Genomic DNA, 21226 nt, shown 5'->3' with positions numbered 1-21226 from the left:
CCTCTCCTTGTGCGCCCAGATGGAGACAAACTCCCCATAATTAGCCAGCATGTGTCCAGGTCCGGAATCCTTGCCAAAGCCCGCCTCACAAAATTCTCCATCATCCCAATTTAGGCCATACATATTCACTTGCACCACGGGCACCCCCTCCAACCTCCCACTCACCATCACAAATCCACCCCAGGGTCTGTCACTATACTCCCCACCTCAAAAGTCCCCCTCTTATTAATCCAAATTGCCACCCCCTTCATCTTTATATCCAACCCCGATTGGGATTCCTGCCCCACGTAGCCTGCCCTCAAACTCGTCTGGTACCCCACCTTCAAATGCATCTCCTGAAGAAACACCACGTCTGCCTTCAAACCCCTTAAATATGTGAAAACACGAGACCTCGTAATCGGCCAATTCAACCCCCAAATGTTCCACCTATTCAACCCCCTCTTCCGCAGTCCATACCTTACTCACCCTCTGGGCCGCCCCAAGACGTCCGCTGCCATTTCTCCTTAACCAACTACACTACACCATCTCCGACCACGCCAACTACCCCATAAACAAACAAATAAAAAGAGTCAACCCCCCCCCCCCACCCCCTCCACCACACTCCCACTAACAAGCCTACCTGCTAGCATGGCAATCGCCTACCACCCCTTCCCCTCTACCACCGCTCACCCGCAATTCCCCCGAAACAGTTGAACACTCTTACCCTATCCACACATGGTAAATACAACAATCCGCCCGGCATACAAACCTGCATTTCCTGTACTGGCAGCCCAAAGTTCAGTCTCCTCACAAGCGTCCAGTCCATGGTCTCTCATAAAATTATTAGCCTCCTCCAGCATGTCAAAATAAAATTCATGATTCTGGTGTGTGACCCACAGATGAGCAGGATACAACACCATAAACTTCACTCCTTTCTTGTAAAGGGTTGGCTTGACCCTGTTGAACCAGTCCGCCACTTGTACACCCAAGATCTGGTAGATACGCACCACGTTTCCTTCCCAGATATTTAGACCATAAGACATAGGAGCAGAATTAGGCCACTCGGCCCATTGAGTCTGCTCTGCCATTCAATCATGAAATGAAATGAAAATTGCTTCTTATCACAAGGAGGCTTCAAATTAAGTTACTGTGAAAAGCCCCTAGTCGCCACATTCTGGCGCCTGTTATTGGCTGATATTTTTCTCATCCCCATTCTCCTGCCTACTTCCTCTCATCTCCTTCGCCCACAGCAGAATGTTCTCTTTGTTCAGAAAATGATGCAACCACACCCTCGCCCTCGCTGCTCTTCTGCCTTCTGCCTCCTCCTGAATGTCCTGTGTGCTCGATTCACCTCGGGAGGATGGTCAAAGGCCCCCCCCCCACACACGTCTCAAACATATTCGCCACATATTTTGTTGCCTGATTGCCTCAGGCAGCCCCACAATCTGGAGATTCTGCTGGTCCTCCACCTTCTCCCTCAACTGCTTCTGGCCCACTGTCATGAGTGCCATCTCTGCTCCAACGAGGTTCAGTCCTCATGATGCACCACCGACTTCTTCACCTTCTGGAGTGCCAAACTCTGCGCCTCCAACCTTTTCTCCACTGTCTCAATAGCCACCCTGATCGGCTCCTCCACCTTATCTAGGTCCTCCAAGGCCTCTTCCCACTGCTGCTGAAACTTGGCGTTCAAAAAAATTCACCAATTGCTCAGTAGACCACTGGGCAGCCAGTGACGCCCCAGAGCCCTCCGCCATTTTTTCCTCTGTCGCAGTTCAAAAGTCCTCCCAAAACTCTTTGTGTGAACTCTTCGTTCGATAAGCCATAAACTGGCTCCAGCGGAGGAGAATTGCTATCTCTCGCTGTTCATGCACTTTGCTCCAGCAAACACCACGGCTGGATTCTCTGCCGGCGGGATGCTCCGTTTTGCCGGCAGCCCGGGGATTTCCCGACGGCGTGGGGCTGCCCCACAATGGGAAACCCCATTGACCAGCCGGCGTAACAGAGCATCCCGCCGGCGGGGTGAAATGGAAATGTGGTGCGGTGGGGCGGAGAACCCAGCCCCCCTTTTTTCGGGTGAAAAATACCAAACAGTTCTGCCTCGAGCAGGAGCCACCAAACTTCCAACTTACTCCATGGCCACCACCGAAAGTCGTCTGCTGGCTGTTTTGACCATTTACATTTCCACCAGGTACCAGTCTCTCAATAAGGGAGTACTCATGCATTCCCTTGCAGGGACAAGCAGATGAACCATATATTACATTTCCAGAGCTGCATTTGGGATTGAACTGTGTTTGGCCCCTTGCATGTAATGCAGCCAAGGAAGAGCAAAATGGCTGCAACTGCTGTAAGGTTAAAAAAGAAATCTGGAAGAACTTGATTTATGTAGTGCCTTTCACAGATGTCCCAAAATGCTTCCAGCCAATGAACTGCTTTTGAAGTATAGCTACTGTTGTAATATAGAAAATGAGGCAGCCGATTTGTGCACAGTTGAGGTAAACAAACAGCAATGAGATAAATGACCAAATAACCTATCTTTGGTTGACTAAATGCTGGCCAGGACATAGGGTGAATTCACTACCTTTTTGGATATTGCTGAGAGAAATTTTATATTACCTGAGAGGTCAGACCGTGCACCTTGGTCAGACCTTGGTCATCCAAAAGATAGCATTTCCAAGAGTGCAGCAATACCTTCTGTATTGCACTGAAATGTCAGCCTGTATTATATACTGAGCTGTATGGAGTGTGGTTTGAACCTAGGACCTCTCACTCAGAGGTGAGAGTGCACCACTTAGGTACAGATGACCCCATCAATGTACTTTTAGGAGAACAGTGTTTAAATACCTGGGTTATTAGTGGCTGGCTTAGCACAGTGGGTTAAGTAGCTGGCTTGTAATGCCGAACAAGGCTAGCAGCGCGGGTTCAATTCCCGTACCGGCCTCCCCGAACAGGCGCCGGAATGTGGCAACAAGGGGCTTTTCACAGTAACTTCATTGAAGCCTACTTGTGACAATAAGTGATTATTTTTATTATTGTCATTATTATTATTATTGCGTGGCCGATTCTAGCCCACAGATCCCGTAGTCTCAACACAAGTGAATTAACCAATAATTTGCATACAATTTCTGAGGTCTTTGGTCCTGGACTGCTCCAATGACTTACAGGCACCAGATTTTATAACCAAAATAGAGATAAGCCTGCAATACTTATAATAGAATAACGGCCAGCTAATCTACTATTTCTCCCTTTTACCATCCCACCCTCCATCCAAACACACAAAGACAGATGCACAGGGAGAGCGCTAAGAATAATGGGAATTAAAATCTGAAATGGAATACGAGTGTCCTTGCTTTGGATATTGAAGTCGTTGCAGCAATAGGCTGTCATTCCAGGATGGGGTGATTGAATCCAGCAGTTGGATTGCAAATAATATCTTCTGGCAGTAACATTCAGTCAGAACTCCCGGCTGATACCCTGGAGAGTTACTTTCACTTTTATTAACTTGGGCCTTCACTCAAAAAGAACAGACTCAGGCCTGTGTAATTCTTATTTGTGTCCAACGCCACCAGAATGTCTAACAGCGTTTTTGAGATAAGAGCAGAGTTCCCCACACGAGATTTCAAAAAGGGCTTTTAAACAACTGACCCTGCCTGCAGCTGGTGCTGGACTGGTTTTCCTTTTCAGCTCAAACTGGCTGTGCAGAGATAAAGGTCTAAACTCTGGACCTTCAGAAAGAATCCATCAGGCCAGACAGAGAAATCAGAGCTGTAACCCTCCAGCTTCTGTTCAAAATGAAACTGAAAGCAAAACACATTTCCACAGAGGAAGGAACAGTCAGCACCAATCAGCCTAAAATATCAGCTAAGACCTGGCAATTGTAAAACAACCCATTGGCCTCCAGCAAAGTCCACAAGAGCTGTCATCATTGATGTCAGACCAAACCACACAACCTGCTGGAGTACCCTGTTTTTTTTAAATTGAAGGTGAAGTCTACCTTAAAGGCATAGATCCAATTAATTGTCCTGGTACAAAAACTGAAATAGCAGAATAACAGAAAGTAAAAGGAAAAAAACAAAAGCCAGACAGGGCTTAGCAGGGGGACACTGACAATAGGCAAACTGCAAAAGATGCAGATATGAGATGTGGAAAGGTTTGATCCAACATCACCTGTTCCTCTCAAGGCTGCTACACTTACCGCATGTGATATCTCAAATTATTCACATACTAATGGGAACAATTGCTTGTTTTATTATTGAGTGGAATTATTTTTTTTAAACAGATTGGCGATGGGTGCACAGATTCCTTTCATGTACTCTTGTTATTTGCCTTGAAAAAATGTTTGCCTTGTTTGAAATGATATTGTCCTCTGTACTGTTATTACTGCTAAATCACTGAATAGTTTGTTGGACATGCTGGGTCAACCATGTGTTGTGGAACTGGAAGTATGTGTATGCCAAACTGGGGAGGAAAAGGTGTGTTTTTTCCCCATAATTTATTGGGCAATGAATTGTACCCAGTAATCATCATTGCTGGACAAACCATTATCATATTTTTGAAATGCAATTTCACAACTTGCCATGGTGAAATTTGAACTCTCAACCCCTGCTGTAACCATTATATGTACATGTGAGTAGAAGAGTAGATATTGTCTAACCTCTATCGTAACTGGGCCTGATCGTGTATGTGAAGTGATTATTTGTGACATTGTCTTGCAACTTATAGACAGCGGTGCTTCCTGTACCACTTCCAGAACTCTGTTATTTGATGTCTGTGGTATCTGCTGTGGTGTTATCAGGAAGCAGGATATCCAATTTGTGACTGAAGTGGAAGCAGCAGTGGCCACTGACTCGAGTCGATTTATATTTGTTGCTTTGGTCAAAAGGTCACCAGATTTCACACAAGATTTAAAATTAAAGTCAGAAATGTCAAAAAGCTATTGGACATCTAGCCTATTCATGTTGTGATGAAGATTACCTGTCAAACTTGATGTATTTATAGGTTAAATGGGAATTAAATATCCAAGGATATCAAACTTCAGAAGGACAGAGTGGATGGTAAGGGAGGTGGTCCCACGTAGCTCTGTTATTTAAGGATGACATCTGGGCAATAGTAAGGGATGACATTGGTGCTATGGAGGATAAGGTTGAATCCATTTGGGTGGAAATCAGGAATAGGAAGACAAAAAAGTCACTGTTAGGAGTAGTTTATAGGCCATCAAATAGTAACATTATGGTGGGGCAGGCAATAAACAAAGAAATAGCTGATGCATGGCGGATTATAATCTCCATGTCGATTGGTTTAACCAGGTCGGTCAAGGCAGCCTTGAGGAGGAGTTTATAGAATGTATCCACGATAGTTTCCCAGAACAGTATGTAATGGAACCTACGAGGGAACAAGCAGTCCTAGATCTGGTCCTGTGTAATGAGACAGGATTGATTAATGATCTCATAGTTAGGATCCTCTTGGAAGGAGTCATCACAATACGGTGGAATTTAAAATACAGATGGAAGGTGAGAAGGTAAAGTCAAACACTAGTGTTTTGTGCTTAAACAAAGGAGATTACAATGGGATGAGAGAAGAGCTAACTAAGGTATATTGGGAGCAAAGACTTTGTGGTGAAACAATTGAGGAACAGTGGAGAACCTTCCAAGTAATTTTTCACAGTGCTCAGCAAAGGTTTATACCAACAAAAAGGAAGGACGGTAGAAAGAGGGAAAATCGACCGTGGATATCTGAGGAAATAAGGGAGAGTAACAAATTGAAGGAAAAAGCATACAAAGTGGCAAAGATTAGTGGGAGACTAGAGGACTTGGAAATCTTTAGGGGGGCAACAGAAAGCTACTAAAAAAAGCTATAAAGAAGAGTAAGATAGATTATGAGAGTAAACTTGCTCAGAATATAAAAACAGATAGTAAAGGTTTCTACAAATATATAAAACAAAAAAGAGTGGCTAAGGTAAATATTGGTCCTTTAGAGGATGAGAAGGGAGATTTAATAATGGGAGATGAGGAAATGGCTGAGGAACTGAACAGGTTTTTTGGGTCGGAGTATCAAATTGAAGGAAAAAGCATACAAAGTGGCAACGGTTAGTGGGAGACTAGAGGACTGGGAAATCTTTAGGGGGCAACAGAAAGCTAAAAAAAGCTATAAAGAAGAGTAAGATAGATTATGAGAGTAAGCTTGCTCAGAATATAAAAACAGATAGTAAAAGTTTCTACAAGTATATAAAACAAAAAAGAGTGGCTAAGGTAAATATTGGTCCTTTAGAGGATGAGAAGAGAGATTTAATAATGGGAGATGAGGAAATGGCTGAGGAACTGAACAGGTTTTTTGGGTCGGTCTTCACAGTGGAAGACACAAATAGCATGCCAGTGACTGATGGAAATGAGGCTATGTCAGGTGAGGACATTGAGATGATTGTTATCACGAAGGAGGTAGTGATGGGCCAGCTAATGGGGCTAAACGTAGACCAGTCTTCTTGCCCTGATGGAATGCATACCAGAGTGCTAAAAGAGATGGCTAAGGAAATTGCAAATGCACTAGTGATAATTTACCAAAATTCACTCGACTCTGGGGTGGTCCCAGCGGATTGGAAATTAGCAAACGTGACACCATTGTTTAAAAAAGGAGGTAGGCAGAAAGTGGGTAATTATAGGCCAGTTAGTTTAACTTTAGTAGTAGGGAAGATGCTGGAATCTATCATCAAGGAAGAAATAGCGAGGCATCTGGATGGAAATTGTCCCATTGGGCAGACTCAGCATGGGTTCATAAAGGGCAGGTCGTGCCTAACTAATTTAGTGGAATTTTTTGAGGACATTACCAGTGCGGTAGATAATGGGGAGCCAATAGATATGGTATATCTGGATTTCCAGAAAGCTTTTGACAAGGTGCCACACAAAAGGTTGCTGCATAAGATAAAGATGCATGGCATTAAGGGTAAAGTAGTAGCATAGATAGAGGATGGGTTAATTAATATAAAGCAAAGAGTGGGGATTAATGGGTGTTGGCAATCAGTAGCTAGTGGTGTCCCTCAGGTATCCGTGTTGGGCCCACAATTATTCACAATTTACGCAGATGATTTGGAGTTGGGGACCAAGTGCAATGTGTCCAAGTTTGCAGATGACATTAAGATGAGTGGTAAAGCAAAAAGTGCAGAGGATACCGGAAGTCTGCAGAGGGATTTGGATAGGTTAAGTGAATGGGCTCGCGTCTGGCAGATGGAATACAATGTTGACAAATGTGAGGTTATCCATTTTGGTAGGATTAACAGCAAAAGGGATTATTATTTAAATGAGAAAATAGTAAAACATGCTGCTGTGCAAAGAGACCTGGGTGTGCTAGTGCATGAGTCGCAAAAAGTTGGTTTACAGGTGCAACAGGTGATTAAGCAGGCAAATGGAGTTGTGTCCTTCATTGCTAGAGGGATGGAGTTTAAGACTAGGGAGGTTCTGCTGCAATTGTATAAGTGTTAGTGAGGCTACACCTGGAGTATTGTGTTCAGTTTTGGTCTACTTACCTGAGAAAAGACGTACTGGTGCTGGAGGGTGTGCAGAGGAGATTCACTAGGTTAATCCCAGAGCTGAAGGGGTTGGATTGCGAGGAGGGGTTGAGTAGACTGGGACTGTACTGGTTGGAATTTAGAAGGATGCGGGGGGGATCTTATAGAAACATATAAAATTATGAAGGGATCAGGCAGGATAGATGCGGGCAGGTTGTTTCCACTGGTGCGTGAAAGCAGAACTAGGGGGCATAGCCTCAAAATAAGGGGAAGTAGATTTAGGACTGAGCTGAGGAGGAACTTCTTCACTGAAAGGTTTGTGAATCTATGGAATTCCTTGCCCAGTGAAGCAGTTGAGGCTCCTTCATTAAATGTTTTTAAGATAAAGATAGTTTTTTGAAGAATAAAGGGAATAAGGGTTATGATGTTCGGGCCGGAAAGTGGAGCTGAGTCCACAAAAGATCAGCCATAATCTCATTGAATGGTGGAGCAGGCTCGAGGGGCCAGATGGCCTACTCCTGCTCCTAGATCTTGTGTTCTTATGTTGATATTTTTTTAAAAAATGCTTTTATTCTCCTTTTTCACACTTTCTTCAAAATTTACACCCACCAACAAACAGTAAACGGTAACGAATACAGCGTAAATCCCCTTCTTAATAACAACAATCCCATCCTCCCACCAACCCCAAACAACAGCCCGCATGGCAACATAAACGTCAAATTGTTAAAAAGGAATCAAGAATCGCCTATAGTCACCATTAATATACATAGACCCCCCCCCCCCGTTAACATTAAAGGCCATCCAATTCCCGAAAGTGTACAATGAATAACACCCATGTATTGTAACCCCCCACCCCCCCTCTCCCAGACTCCTCCCCTCCACTTCCTCTCGAAAACACCTCACCCAGTATCGGTCCCACCCCCAACTTTTCACCCCGACTGGGCTCATCGAAACCTGTTCTGCGAGGCTCTGATGGCCGCAGCCCCTCTCCCCACTTCACTCCCGTTCACTGGCTGGCTTAAACCAGCCACTGTGGAGGCCCCTGCCCATGTCTCATTCCCCTCCCATCCCCTCCCCCGTGCCCGGTCCCAGGAGAACAAAGAAATCCCCTTTAACACACAACCCCAGCATATAAACACATGCCCCAAAGAACCATCATTGCAAAAGTTAAATCCCAACTCTTACCTTGTCCAAATAGACAATGTTGACTCATTTAGTACATATAACAACATGCAGTGAAAAAATAAAGCTACATATTCTCCTACCAACCCCCTACCCTCAGTACAAGACCAATCCTCGGTCCCAGTTCTCAGTTATGCCACAGTCCTTCTGCCTTCCCAAACACCTCCGCCGCTTCCACCGTCTCAAAATAAAAGTCTTTGGATTTGTAGGTCACCCTCAACTTAGCTGGGTACACTATGCCGCACCGCACCTTGCTGTTATACAGTGCCGTCTTCACTCGGCCGCCTCCTTGCCAACTCCACAGTAAAGATGCGTATAGCCACTCCAGCCCGCTGCACCCCCCGCTTCTGCTTTGCCCAGGACAGGACCTTTTCCTTCACGCAGTACCTACGGAAACAAATAGTCACTACTCTTGGCGGCTCACTCGCCTTTGGCATAGGCCTCCACGACCTATGAGCCTGATCCAGTTTGTACTGAGAGGGACTTTCCCCCTCCCCCAAAGCTCCGCCAACATCGTGGCAAAATACTCCGTCGGCCTCATGCTTTCCACACCATCTGGCAGTCCCCACGATCCACAGATTCTGCTGCCTGGATCTGTTTTCCAAGTCCTCCATTTTGGCTCGCAGACCCTTGTTGGTCTCCACCACCCTCCGCAGCTCCTTACCCATCGAGGTGAGTTGGTCACTGTGTTGTGACAATGCCTCTTCCACTTCCTTCAGTGCCTTACCTTGCTCCCGCACCTCGGCCGATGCTCTCGATACCGCCGCCCTCACCGGGGCAATCGCCTCCTCCACCAGCACTTTCAATACCGCCACCATCTCCATCTTCATCGCTTCCACGTGCTTTGTGAACTGTTTTTCACGTTCCACAGCCAGCGCCTCGGTCATCCTTTCTGCCGTGAGCAGTGCGGCCTCACCCGGTGACCCAGCCTCCGTCTTCCTTCCAGTTCCTGAGCCGACCTTTCCACTCGGCAGCGAACCTTCATTAGCCCCCTTTTTCACGGCCGTTTATCTTCGGGATTTAGACACTTTTCTTCTTTATGTCTTCCTGCACTTATTTAATCAGAAATTGCTCCTGGGACCGGGCATCAAACTCCAAAAAATCAAGTCTCGAGCAGGTGCCCTCCAGTGTGCGACTTCCTCCTACATGCTGCCACCGAAAGTCTCCTTATAGGTTAGATATTAACTGCATTCCACATATAGGTAGCAAATTGCCAAACCCCCGATGGGAGAAATTAAACCTTTAAGAAGACCATACCTTAAATATTTTGATAATAGTTAAAATTTGTCAGTAGAGCACTCATCTCCCAGAAAATCTTGCCATTTTGTGTTTACTTTCTGCTATTGGAGAAGAACTGTTCATATTCTTCAGATTTCTGTTGATGCTACACGCATCGCTGCTGATTGTGGGGATCATTGCATGCTTACCTTTTTTTCCCACTTTCAGCCAGGACTTTCGAGCCCAGCTGGGTCAACGAAGCTCCAGTGCAGTGAACCAGGAGGAAACTCACAAAGAGGAGCAGCGCAGAGGACATCTGTATTTTTATGATATCAGCTGCTGTATTCAGGTATGTTTCTAAGGTCTCAAATCTTTTGGAGGATTTAGTGAGAGAGTGGATAGTCATGTTGCAGGGTGTGGTCGGGTGGGTTTGGGGGGTGGGTATCTTGGCTCAGGGTGTGGGTAGTCAAGCCGGGGTATGGGTAGTCGGGTTAGGAGGAATGTGGTCAGGTCAGGGTGTGGTTTGGGGGATCTGGGGTGGGTGTATTTGAGTCAAAGGTTTTTAAAGGCACTTGGATCAGGTGGGAATTGGGGATTAGTTGAATCGGGCCTGTGGGAGTGGTGAGTTGGATTGTGCTTTTAATCACTGAGTTATACCAGAGGTGAAACAGTGTAATAGTGTCATGGGCAGCATGGTAGCACAGTGGTTAGTACTGTTGCTTCACAGCTCCAGGGTCCCAGGTTCGATTCCCGGCTTGGGTCACTGTGTGGAGTCTGCACGTTGTCGTTCTCCCTGTGTCTGTGTGGGTTTCCTCCGAAAGACGTGCTGTTAGGTGAATTGAACATTCTGAATTCTCCCTCTGTGTACCCAAACAGGTGCCGGAATGTGGCGACTAGGGACTTTTCATAGTAACTTCATTGCAGTGTTAATGTAAGCCTACTTGTGACAATAAAGATTATTATTATAACAATTTGAGGCAAGTATCTGAGTAAGTAGTACATATCTAGCCCCAAGTCTCTGACCCTGAGCTCAGTGGAAGGATGTTAGCAGATGGTACAGGGCAGCCCAAATCAGCCCATTGAATCACTTTCAGTGGAATATTTGTGTACACGTTTTATTCTTTGGCAAGATATCAGATGAAACTGGTTCTCTGTTTTATGACAAGTGTTTTCTTTACCTTTATTCCAGAGGATCTGAAGGGTATGGGGGTGGAAAGCAGGAAAATGGAACATTGTAAAATCAGTCTTTGAAAGGGGCCTCAATGTTTTTGTAACTTCAGATCGCGGAAGGGCTAAATGGCCATCCTCTGTGCTAAAGCTCATGTGCTTTTATGTTTCTACATTTCTGAAAGCCTCTATCTACTTCATTGGAATTGATAGATTACCATCGAGTCAGTGGGTGCTTTTGCAAAAACAAATAATTCTGAAGTTTGAGGAAATGTGCAGAATCAGACTGCTGTGACTGCCTGATGCATTCTTGAATAGTTGGAACGCTGTAGAAATGTGATTAAAAGAAATAGCTATTGGGCCATTAACGCTAAGCTTGTTTTCACTCTGATTAACCTTCAGCTGGACCCACATTGAGAGACATTCCAAATACTGTTGTCATTAAATCAGAGCATTCCAAAGTGTTTCATAGCTAATGATGTAAGTTTTCAATGCAGTCACTATTGGAGTGTTGGGTGTACAGTGGTCAAATTTGTTCATAGCAAAATTCCTCAAACAGCAATGAGATCATCTGTTTTTCAGTGATGATGATTGAGTGATTGTTCCTTGAAAGTGTCATGAGATTATTTGTAACCACTTGAGAGGTTTGAAGGCTCATGTGAAACCCAGCACTTCCAACAGTGCTGTACTGTCCCAGTACTGTCAGAAATGTCAGCCGATGTTGTGCTCTCGAGTCTCTGAAGTAGGGCTTGAGACTATGACCTCATTATCGAGGTGAGTGTGCTATCACTGAGCCCTGGCTAAAAATAAGACTTTAGCAGATAGGCAATTAGCTATTTCCCCCATAAAGTAGTAAAAAAAGCAAGAGGGAGCATTCTGTTTTAAAACCATAGAATTGGATGGCAGAATTTGACTACAGAAGGTGTTGTATAGCATTTCCATTTTGACAGTAATGTATAATAAATGTGTGACATTGGTTAATTTCCCTACCTTGTAATTGATATCAGAGGAAACTAGAATCCAAAAATAATAGCTCAGAAGGATTCCATTCCACTCCTTGTACCTATGCTGGTTCTTTGATAAAACTATCCAGTAGCCCCACTCGCAGCTCTTTTCTCATAGCCGTCTAAAATTTACCCTTTCGGGTATTTATCCAATTATTGCTGAATCTGATGTCACCATTCTTTCAGCCAATGCATTCTAGATCGCAACTAGTGTAAAGAAAAGTTTCTCATGTCACCTTTTTCTGCCAGACACCTTAAATCTCTCTTCTCACTACTGTCCTTCTACCACTGGAACATCAAAGCTGTTCATGATTTTGACATCTCTATTAAATCTCCTCTTGACATTTCTGCCCTAAGGAGAAAAGCCCCAGCTTTTCCAGCATCTTCAGAAAACCAAAACCCCTTTTTCCTGGGATAATTAAAAAAAATTTTTTTTTTTTTTTTTTTAGAGTATCCAATTAATTTTTTCCAATTAAGGTCAATTTAACGTGCCAAATCCACCTACCCTGCACATCTTTGGGTTGTGTGGGCGAAACCTACGCAAACACTGGGAGAATGTGCAAACTCCACACGGACAGTGACCCAGAGCCGGGATCGAACCTGGGACCTTGGCACCGTGATGCAGCAGTGCTAACCACTGCACCACCGTGCTGCCCTTCCTGGTATAATTTAAGTGAATCCTTTCTGCACTCGTAAGATCTTGACATCTTTTCCAAAGCATGATGTCTCAAATTGAAATTAATATTCGAGCTGAAACTATGTTTTATAAAAGGGTGAGCAAACTTCTTTGTATTGTCCTCTATGGCTGCCAAGAATCCTAGATGCCCTTTAACAGCCTTCTCATGTCCTGCTACCTTCAACGATTTGTGTATATTTTCACGATTATGATATTAATCAGTAATTTCACTGTCTGACAAAACATACTGTCAACACCCTGGACTAATGTACGGTCAATTCCAGCCCCCACCTGACCCGGAGTCGCTACACAAGTGACATTAGATGTTGTTATAAAATACCTGAGGACCTTGGCTGAGCCCAATAAACTATATCGCACACACGGATCACTGGCTTCCAGTTAATGTCTTTCTAGAGTTCAAACGTTTGTTTCAGCATTTCTTCCTTTTAGACTGGGGATGATTTTCTCTGGTTATCTACTTTCTTTGTAGATTCAAGATCATTTCAAATTTAAAAATAAATAAATTCAGAGTACCCAATTAATTTTTTCCAATTAAGGGGCAATTTAGCGTGACCAATCCACGTACTTTGCACATTTTTGGGTTGTGGGGACGAAAACCAGGCAAGCACGGGACGAATGTGCAAACTCCACACGGACAGTGACCCAGAGCCGGGATGGAACCTTGGACCATGGTGGCGTGAGACAGCTGTGCTACCACTGCGCCACCGTGCTGCCCTAAGATCATTTCAAATTTATCGTCCAGAGGTGCCAAGCACTCACTGGTTTTAGAACAATAAAGCCATTCTTTAGCAGAGGGAGAGAGAGACTGTTCCTTCTTCTTTCAAGGTCTACTCACTTCTGCTCAGCTCCCTCAGAAGCATCAAGCAGAATCAATCACTGACTGTTGTCAGTCAGTCAGAACACTGTACCTGACCAACCCACAGGTTGCTGGCCAACCAATCGAACCAACTTCCTCCAAAGCTGTTTCTTAAGATTCATCCAGCACATATGAGACTGTTTTCTCCTCTCCAAAATACAAAACCTGGAACACAATGTCCTGACTGGCAGGCTGCCTAAACTTGAGCCTACTGTTTAAAAACACATTCTGATAATGGGTCCACAGACCAAAAAATATATAAATAAAAGAAAAGGGAATACAGGGAAATCAAAAGGAAGGACTCTAACAATGAACTGTTTAAAAAGGACTTCTTAAAGACCAGAAAAGACGCTGACTAAAAATGACTCCCACAAGTTACTTAACGTCTGATATTGCAAGTTCATGAGCTTCTCTTAAGTTCAGTATGAATTGCAATTCAGACATGCCATGACTTTCTTCTCTGAAATTTTACACCTGAGGATGTCAAGAAACACTTCAGAGATTTACTGAAACGTGCTGGGCATCGCATCTGGATTTCTATAAGACACCTTCTCCAGAGGAGACAGTCTGCTAGAACAATGCTGATATGTAAGTCTTCCTATGTCATCAAGATGGATAATGACTCATTGAGGGAGTGAATGATTGGGAACTTACTTTTTAAAAATAAATTTAGAGTACCCAATTATTTTTTTCCAATTAAGGGGCAATTTTAGCGTGGCCAATCCACCTAACCAGCAAACTTTTGGGTTGTGGGGGTGAAACCCATGCAGAAAGAGGGAGAATGTGCAAACTCCACACGGACAGTGACCCAGGGCTGGGATTCAAACCCAGGTCCTCAGCGCTGAAGTCCCAGTGCTAACCAAGTTGGGATGTTACTGAATCTGCCCCATCCTTGGCCATGAAACAAAAGTAACAGTCAGTTCATACATCTGATAAATAAACCCCTTCTGAAATCATTATGGGAGGTGGGGAGAGGTCATGTGACTGAATAACCATTTTGAAACCTCTCGATAGAAGCTGCTAAGGATGAGCAGTGAGCAGTCTGGAAAAGTTGTCAATGAAGCGGGAAAACTCGATTCTCTCCTCTCCCAATTTGATACCCTATCTCTTGCGGTTTAAAAATCCAGCACAGAGATAGTGAATTTTCCATCAAAAGGAACCTCAGGTGCAACTGCTGGAAGAGAAAGATTATGGATTAAAAATAAATTTTCTGGCAATTGTAATCACGTAGGATTCATCTCAACTCCTACAATCTAAAGGAATTGGGAAAAATGTCTGCCGCAACTACGGTGACCAGCCATGGACTCATAAACAGCAAACTCTCAAGCTTTTTTACATTTCAGCATTATATTTTAATTTGGCTAAGTAAGTAACTGCCTACAGTTACTTATACATTGTGCTTGTTTGTGTGGATGCAGGTAGTGAAATTTCAAGACACACTGGTTTCCCTTTTAAATTGTTTTGCTACCTTTATTTACCTGGGTGGGTTTTTAACTCACTAAAAATGAACCCCTTTTTTGTTTTAAACCTGAAGAAAGCCTGCTAGACTTGTTTCTTTGCAATCAACACATGAATGTTTAAACATAGACATTGAGCAAAATTCTTTCATCCTTCTAAATTCACAAGAAAGTCTGTTACTATCAGACTTGGAGTACCACTGTAGGACAGGGGCATCATCTTTATCACTCCTCACGTGGTCATAACAAAATAGACACTTATATTTCTCTTGCTGTACTCAAAATTGTGCCATTTAGTTAATATTGCATCTTCTCATTCTGGCCAAAATTTACCATCACACTTATTGAATTTTACCTGCCATGCATCTGACCATTTCATATATGGCTATGTTCTCTTGAAATCTGTTATTATCCCCATTGGTTATATTTCTACGTTTTGTGTCATCTGCAAGCATTGAAATTATGCCCAGTCTGCATAAATCCAAGTCAATAATTTGTATAAAAGAGCACTTACGATGAACACCACGGTTCGAAAAGCTGATTGGTCTCCAGTGACTGTGGCTGGTCCACAGTTTCTGCTCAGTGATGCTTCTCTACCCACAAACGTTGAAACTTGGTAATTCGGTTTTAATAATACCATTGAAAGTCAAAAAGAGGTGATTAAATTCTCTTTTGTTGGAAGTGATCATTGCTTGGCATTTTGGCACAATTGCCGAGATTTCCTGAGGAGCACTTTGCAGGGTCAACTGGGGGCTGGGTTTGCTTTTGTTATGTCTGATGTCAAGGTCGATCTTTGTGATCAATCCGGTTTTAGTCTTATTAGACTTTTCTGTCACACATTTAAATAACGGAGTGATTTGCTAAGAGTAAACCATTTCCTGTGGCCTGGAGTTACATGTATACCAGACAGGAAAGAAAGACATTTCCTTCCCTGAAGGACCTTAGTGAAGCAGGTCGATTTTTATGACCGTCTGGTTTTCATGGTTACCATTACTAACTTTTTATTCCACATTTATTTAATTAACAATTTAAAATTCCTGCAGCAGCTGTGGTGGTGGGCTTTGATCTCCTGTTTTTGGATTATTAGTTCAGGCTTCTGGATTATGGTCCAGTAACTATGGCTGCTATTCCCAATCACTTTCCTGAAGGATGTTGGTGTGGATAATATAGCACAACCGGTGGACTCTGCCAATAATCAGACAGTGCTGTTCATCATCAGAAGGTGGAACACGATGAACTTCGCTTGTGCATATGCAGCTTAACTGGACGGAATCGGATAAAGATTCCAATGTAAAGTGATTTGTAAAATGCTCCCAAATGGTGTTGCGCTGTTGGACGTCGCTGCTAGGGTCAGGGTCTGTGGTCTCTTTATTTCATAGGGACCCTAAGAGAAGATTCAGCACAACCAAAATTAGCAGAGACAGCAAGTGAGTAAGGAAGGCATAGAAGTTATAGGCCAGTTAAGTCACAAGGGAGTTTGGCAAGATTGGATGTATTTATTTTTATGTAAGGAGTCTGACGAACAAGGCAGATGAGTTGAGAGCACCAATTAAAACATGGGGATATGGTGCCATAGCTGTCACTTGAGACATGGTTGAGAGAGGGGCAGTATTGGCAGTTCAATATTCCAGGATATAGGATCTTCAGGTGAGACAGGGAAGGAGGTAAAAGAGGAGGGGCTGTTGCAGTTTTGATCAGGGAATCCAATCCAGCAGTAAGGAGGCATGATATCTTGGAGGGCTCTAGGACAGAATGGTGGCGCAATGGTTTGCACTGCTTCCACCATCTCCTCCGGCAGTGAGTTCCGGCACCCACTAACCTCTGTGTAAAAAAAAAAAAAAAAAAAACTTACCTTGTACATCTCCTCTAAATCTTGCCCTTCGCATCTTAAACCTATGCCTCCTAGTAATTGACCCCTCTATCCTGGGAAAAAGCCTCTGACTATCCACACATAATTTTGTAGACCTCTATCAGGTCCCCCCTCAACCTCCTTCGTTCCATTAAGGGTAAAAAGATAACTAGGGAAAGAGTAGGGCCCATTAAGGAACCCATTGGTAACATGTGTGTGGAGCCGTAGGATGTAGGTAGGGTTCTAAATGAATACTTTGTGTCAATGTTCACTAGTGAGAGACTATGTAGGTACAGAAATCAGGAAAAGGGATTGTGATAAAATTAAAGGGCAGCATGGGGAGCAGTGGTTAGTGCTGCTGCCTCACGGCGTCGAGGTCCTAGGTTCGATCCCAGCCCTGGGTCACTGTCCGTGTGGAGTTTGCACATTCTCCCCATGTTTGCGTGGGTTTCGCCCCCACAACCCAAAAGATGTGCAGGGTAGGTGAATTGGCCATGCTAAATTGCCTCTTAATTGGAAAAAAATAATTGGGTACTTTAAATTTAAAAAAAAAATTCAAGGAATTAACAGAGAGGAGGTTCTGAGTGGTCTGACAGATTTAAAAGTAGATAAATCTCCAAGGCTGCATGAAATTTATTGCAGGCTGTTGAGTGAGGCAAGGGAGGAAATAGCATGGGCACTGGCAATAATTTTCAATTCCTCATTGGCCATAGGAGAGATGCCAGAGGACTGGAGGATAGCCAATGTGGTATCATTATTCAAGAGGGAAAGAAAGAGGAAACTACAGGCCAGTCAGTTTAACCTCAGTGGTGGAGAAACTATTGGAAGCAATTCTGAGAGAGAGAATGAATGTGCATTTGGAGAGGCAGAGATTAATGAAGAACAGTCAGCATGGTTTGTTAAGGGGTGGTCATGTCTGACCAACTTAATTAATATACCGAAGAGGTGACCAGGTGTGTAGATGAGGACAATGCATTTGGCGTGGTCTACTTGGACTTCAGCAAGGATTTTGATAAAGCCCTAAGTGGGAGACTGATAGCGAAGGTAAGAGCCATTGGGATCCAAGGAAATTTGGCAAATTTGATTCGGAATTGGCTGAGTGGCAGGAATCAAAGGCTGATGATTGAGGGGTGTATTTCTGACTAGAAGACTGTGTCTAGTGGGATCCTGCAGGGATTGGTGTTGCTTATTGTGGTTTATACAAATGATTTAGACTTGAATGTAGGCGGGTTGATCAGTAAGTTTACGGAGATACGAAAATTGGTGGGGTGGTAAATAGTGAGGGGGGATAGATTGTAGGAGGATATAGACCGGCTAGTCTTTCTGTACCTACATAGTCTCTCTCACTAGTGAACATTGACACAAAGTATTCATTTAGAACCCTACCTACAACTTACGGCTCCACACACATATTATCACTGGGGTCCTTAATGGACTCCACACCCTCAACAATATAGTTGACTCTTAAATGCCCTCAGGGATGGGCAATAAATGCTGGCCCAGCCAACATCCCACAAACCTAGTAAAGAAAAAAAACTCAGTGTGGTGAGTCTGGAACTCTCTGCCTGAAAACAGTGGTGGAAGCAGAGACCCTCATTACGTTTAAGTCTTTAAATGTGCACTTGCGATGCCAAGGCACACACGCTATGGGCCTAGTGCTGGAAAATGGGATTAGAATAGGTAGGTGGTTGCTTTAGACGAGTGCAGACGCAATGGGCTGAAGAGCCTTTTCTGTGCTGTAGATCTCAATTACGCTACGAGCAACTAAAAGAGAGTTGTAGTCTAGTTTTAATGTTCTCATTTGTAAATGGAAAGGTATCCAACTTCAAATATTCTCCAGATTGCAGTTCGCTGTTGGGTACTTTAAATCAAGGCTAAACTGGAGTCATTCCAAATTCCAGAGCCAATAGGTAGTATAAGTGTAGCGTTTGATCTGTATCTAAAATAACACCTCTTTCATCTGAGCCCTGGGTATTGCTTGTTAAATTGACGGAACAAGTATAGTCCTTTAATCTCTGGGTTTATAGTTGAATCGTGATTGTGTTAACAGCCTTGCTGGCACACCCAGGCGCCTCCTGAGGTAACCAACTTGTTTAAATTGAATTTTAGTAACACTCCGATTAAGGTAGAAGTGAACCTATGCTGCTATCTTTATTAATAACCACAAGCTGCGAGTATGTTTCTTGTATTGACCAAATGACCACACAACCAGTATGTTAGTTCAAAGACAGTTTATTATTCAACACAAGACTTATCTCTACGTGCAATGATACACGTGGCTACGCATTAAACTACACCTATCAACTAAGATGACCTTTACTTAACTTCTGGATGACCGGCTCTGTGTGGGTAGATAAGGCCTTTATCTGAATCCCCACGTGTGTCAGCTGGAAGTCGTCAGGTTCGTCTTGGCTGTGGCTCGTCTCAGGAAGCGATCGCGGGTCTTGAACTTGGCTGGTCGTTATGCTGCAGTTGGTGTGGGCACAGGCCGGTCCCAAAAGAGACCGAACCCTAGTTGCGAAGTGCCTCTTACCTTTCTCCTTTTTCCCGCCCTTTTGGGCGGTGCTAACTCTGGATCCAATGGATCAATAGGGTCTCGATCACCCTAATCGATTCTGGCCAATTAGGAATGGATACCTCAATGGCTAGGCGGGCCCTAGTTACCATTGTCCCAAGTATGTATGCCTTTCCCAAATAAGGGGAAGCGGTGCCGGTGAGTCTGCTACTGTTGCTATTCCTTGATTTGAGTCTATTGTCCTGGGGAAATCAGTGATTGACCTTTGACAGGTGCAAGTTTCAGTTCGGTCTGGTTTTCCTTTGCACAATACTCAGGGGCTGTGTACTGTCTGTGTCCAACTTGACCACAATTCCCATTATCCTTTGCGAGCGGCCATTTTAGATGACCACACCTTTCAATCAGAATTCTTATTGTGTTGAGGAAATGGTATCTGAACTGAGACGAAGTATGGGAAGACTTTTATAGCCATTTTGTCTCCCTGTCTTGGCGACATTATTATTATTTCAAAACTTTAAAATGATTTTGTGAGACATGAGTCGTATTGTCACCTTGCCTGTGCCAGGTATGGAGGAATTGGGGTTCCGACGTCCCATTGATCTAACTTGCCCACACAATAATAATAATCACTTATTGTCACAAGTAGGCTTCAATGAAGTTACTGTGAAAATCCCCTAGTCGCCACATTCCGACGCCTGTTCGGGGAGGCATGTACGGGAATTTTTCATTCTTAGATTTACTGAATGTTTGAAACTTAATTTGAAAACACCCACTCATGATGATGTACATGTGACTTGATAGAGGTGTAGAAGGTGATGAGAGGTCAGAGTCATCAGGGACATTTAAGCAACTCTTGGACAGCCGCATGGTCAACAGTAAATTGAAGGGATGTAGGTTAGGTTGATCTTAGATTAAGATAAATGGTTGGAACAACATCGTGGGCTGACGGGCCTGTACTGTCCTGTACTGTTCTATGTTCTATGTATTAAGCATTGGATTTGCATTTTCCATTTGTGTTTTAGATTTGTGTAATAAAGGTGTAAAGCTATACTTGATGGGCATTTTTGCTTTGAAATAAAAATCAAGATTTTACTGCCAAAATATTGATTTTTGGTATCTGAAATACTGATTTCTGTTGGGAAAGGTTGGCAGCTCTGGGTTAAGGATGCCCACGGGCGCAAAGAAATGCACAATTTAAAAAAGGGTGAAGCAGCAGTCCTTCGGAGGAGTTGAGCAAGGTGCGGAGCCAGGGGGACCTAAGATGGCGGAGGCAATACATTGCTTTGGAGCCATGCTGATTACAGTTGATAAATTGATGGAGGTGATGACTGTCGAATTCGAGAATCAATTTGGCAAACATTTTGAGTGGCATCGGAGGGAAATGGTGGAGGTTCTCAAAGTTTGTGGATGAGGCCCTGACACCTGTAAGTGGCAGTGGAAAAGACATTGGTGACGGTGCGGCAGCATGGTAAGATGTTGAAGGAGGCGCTATCGTGGCACAGTGACCAGCTGGCCTTGCTCGATGCTGAGTTGCGGAGGGTGGAAGAGTGAAATAAGGGCCTGAGAGCGAAGGTCGATGACCTGGAGAATCGGTCGAGATAACATAACCTGAGGATCATGGGGCTGCCTTGAAGGGGTGGAGGGTCTGAAGTGGACTGAATATTTCAAAGCTACGTTGAAAATATTGGTGGGGGAGGACAAGCAGGGGCCCACCGTTCACTTTGGGTGAAGCCACAAAGGAATGAGCCACCCCGAGCTGTGATGGCATGTTTTCACAGCTATCAGTCGAAGGAGCAGGTCCTAAAAT

General features: G+C 43.9%; 1 protein-coding gene across 7 annotated transcripts in view; it reads left to right on the top strand.

Annotated features, from left to right (window-relative positions):
- LOC140398303 (rho GTPase-activating protein 32-like) overlaps positions 1-21226 on the top strand; it is a 792529-nt gene that overhangs the window by 123860 nt on the left and 647443 nt on the right. For 5 of the 7 annotated variants that reach the window (XM_072486839.1, XM_072486840.1, XM_072486832.1 and 2 more), the window contains exon 2: positions 10103-10223. The exons of 1 other annotated variant lie outside the window; for it this stretch is intronic. The gene's annotated coding sequence lies outside the window, so the exon portion shown is untranslated. The remainder of the gene's footprint in view (positions 1-10102; positions 10224-21226) is intronic. One more of the 7 variants, XM_072486834.1, reaches the window with a different exon arrangement.

This window comes from Scyliorhinus torazame, chromosome 21 (genome assembly GCF_047496885.1).
Source record: "Scyliorhinus torazame isolate Kashiwa2021f chromosome 21, sScyTor2.1, whole genome shotgun sequence".
Classification (NCBI taxonomy): domain Eukaryota; kingdom Metazoa; phylum Chordata; class Chondrichthyes; order Carcharhiniformes; family Scyliorhinidae; genus Scyliorhinus; species Scyliorhinus torazame.
The sequence above is the reverse complement of the archived record's forward strand: the minus strand, read 5'-3'. Positions and strand labels throughout refer to the sequence as shown.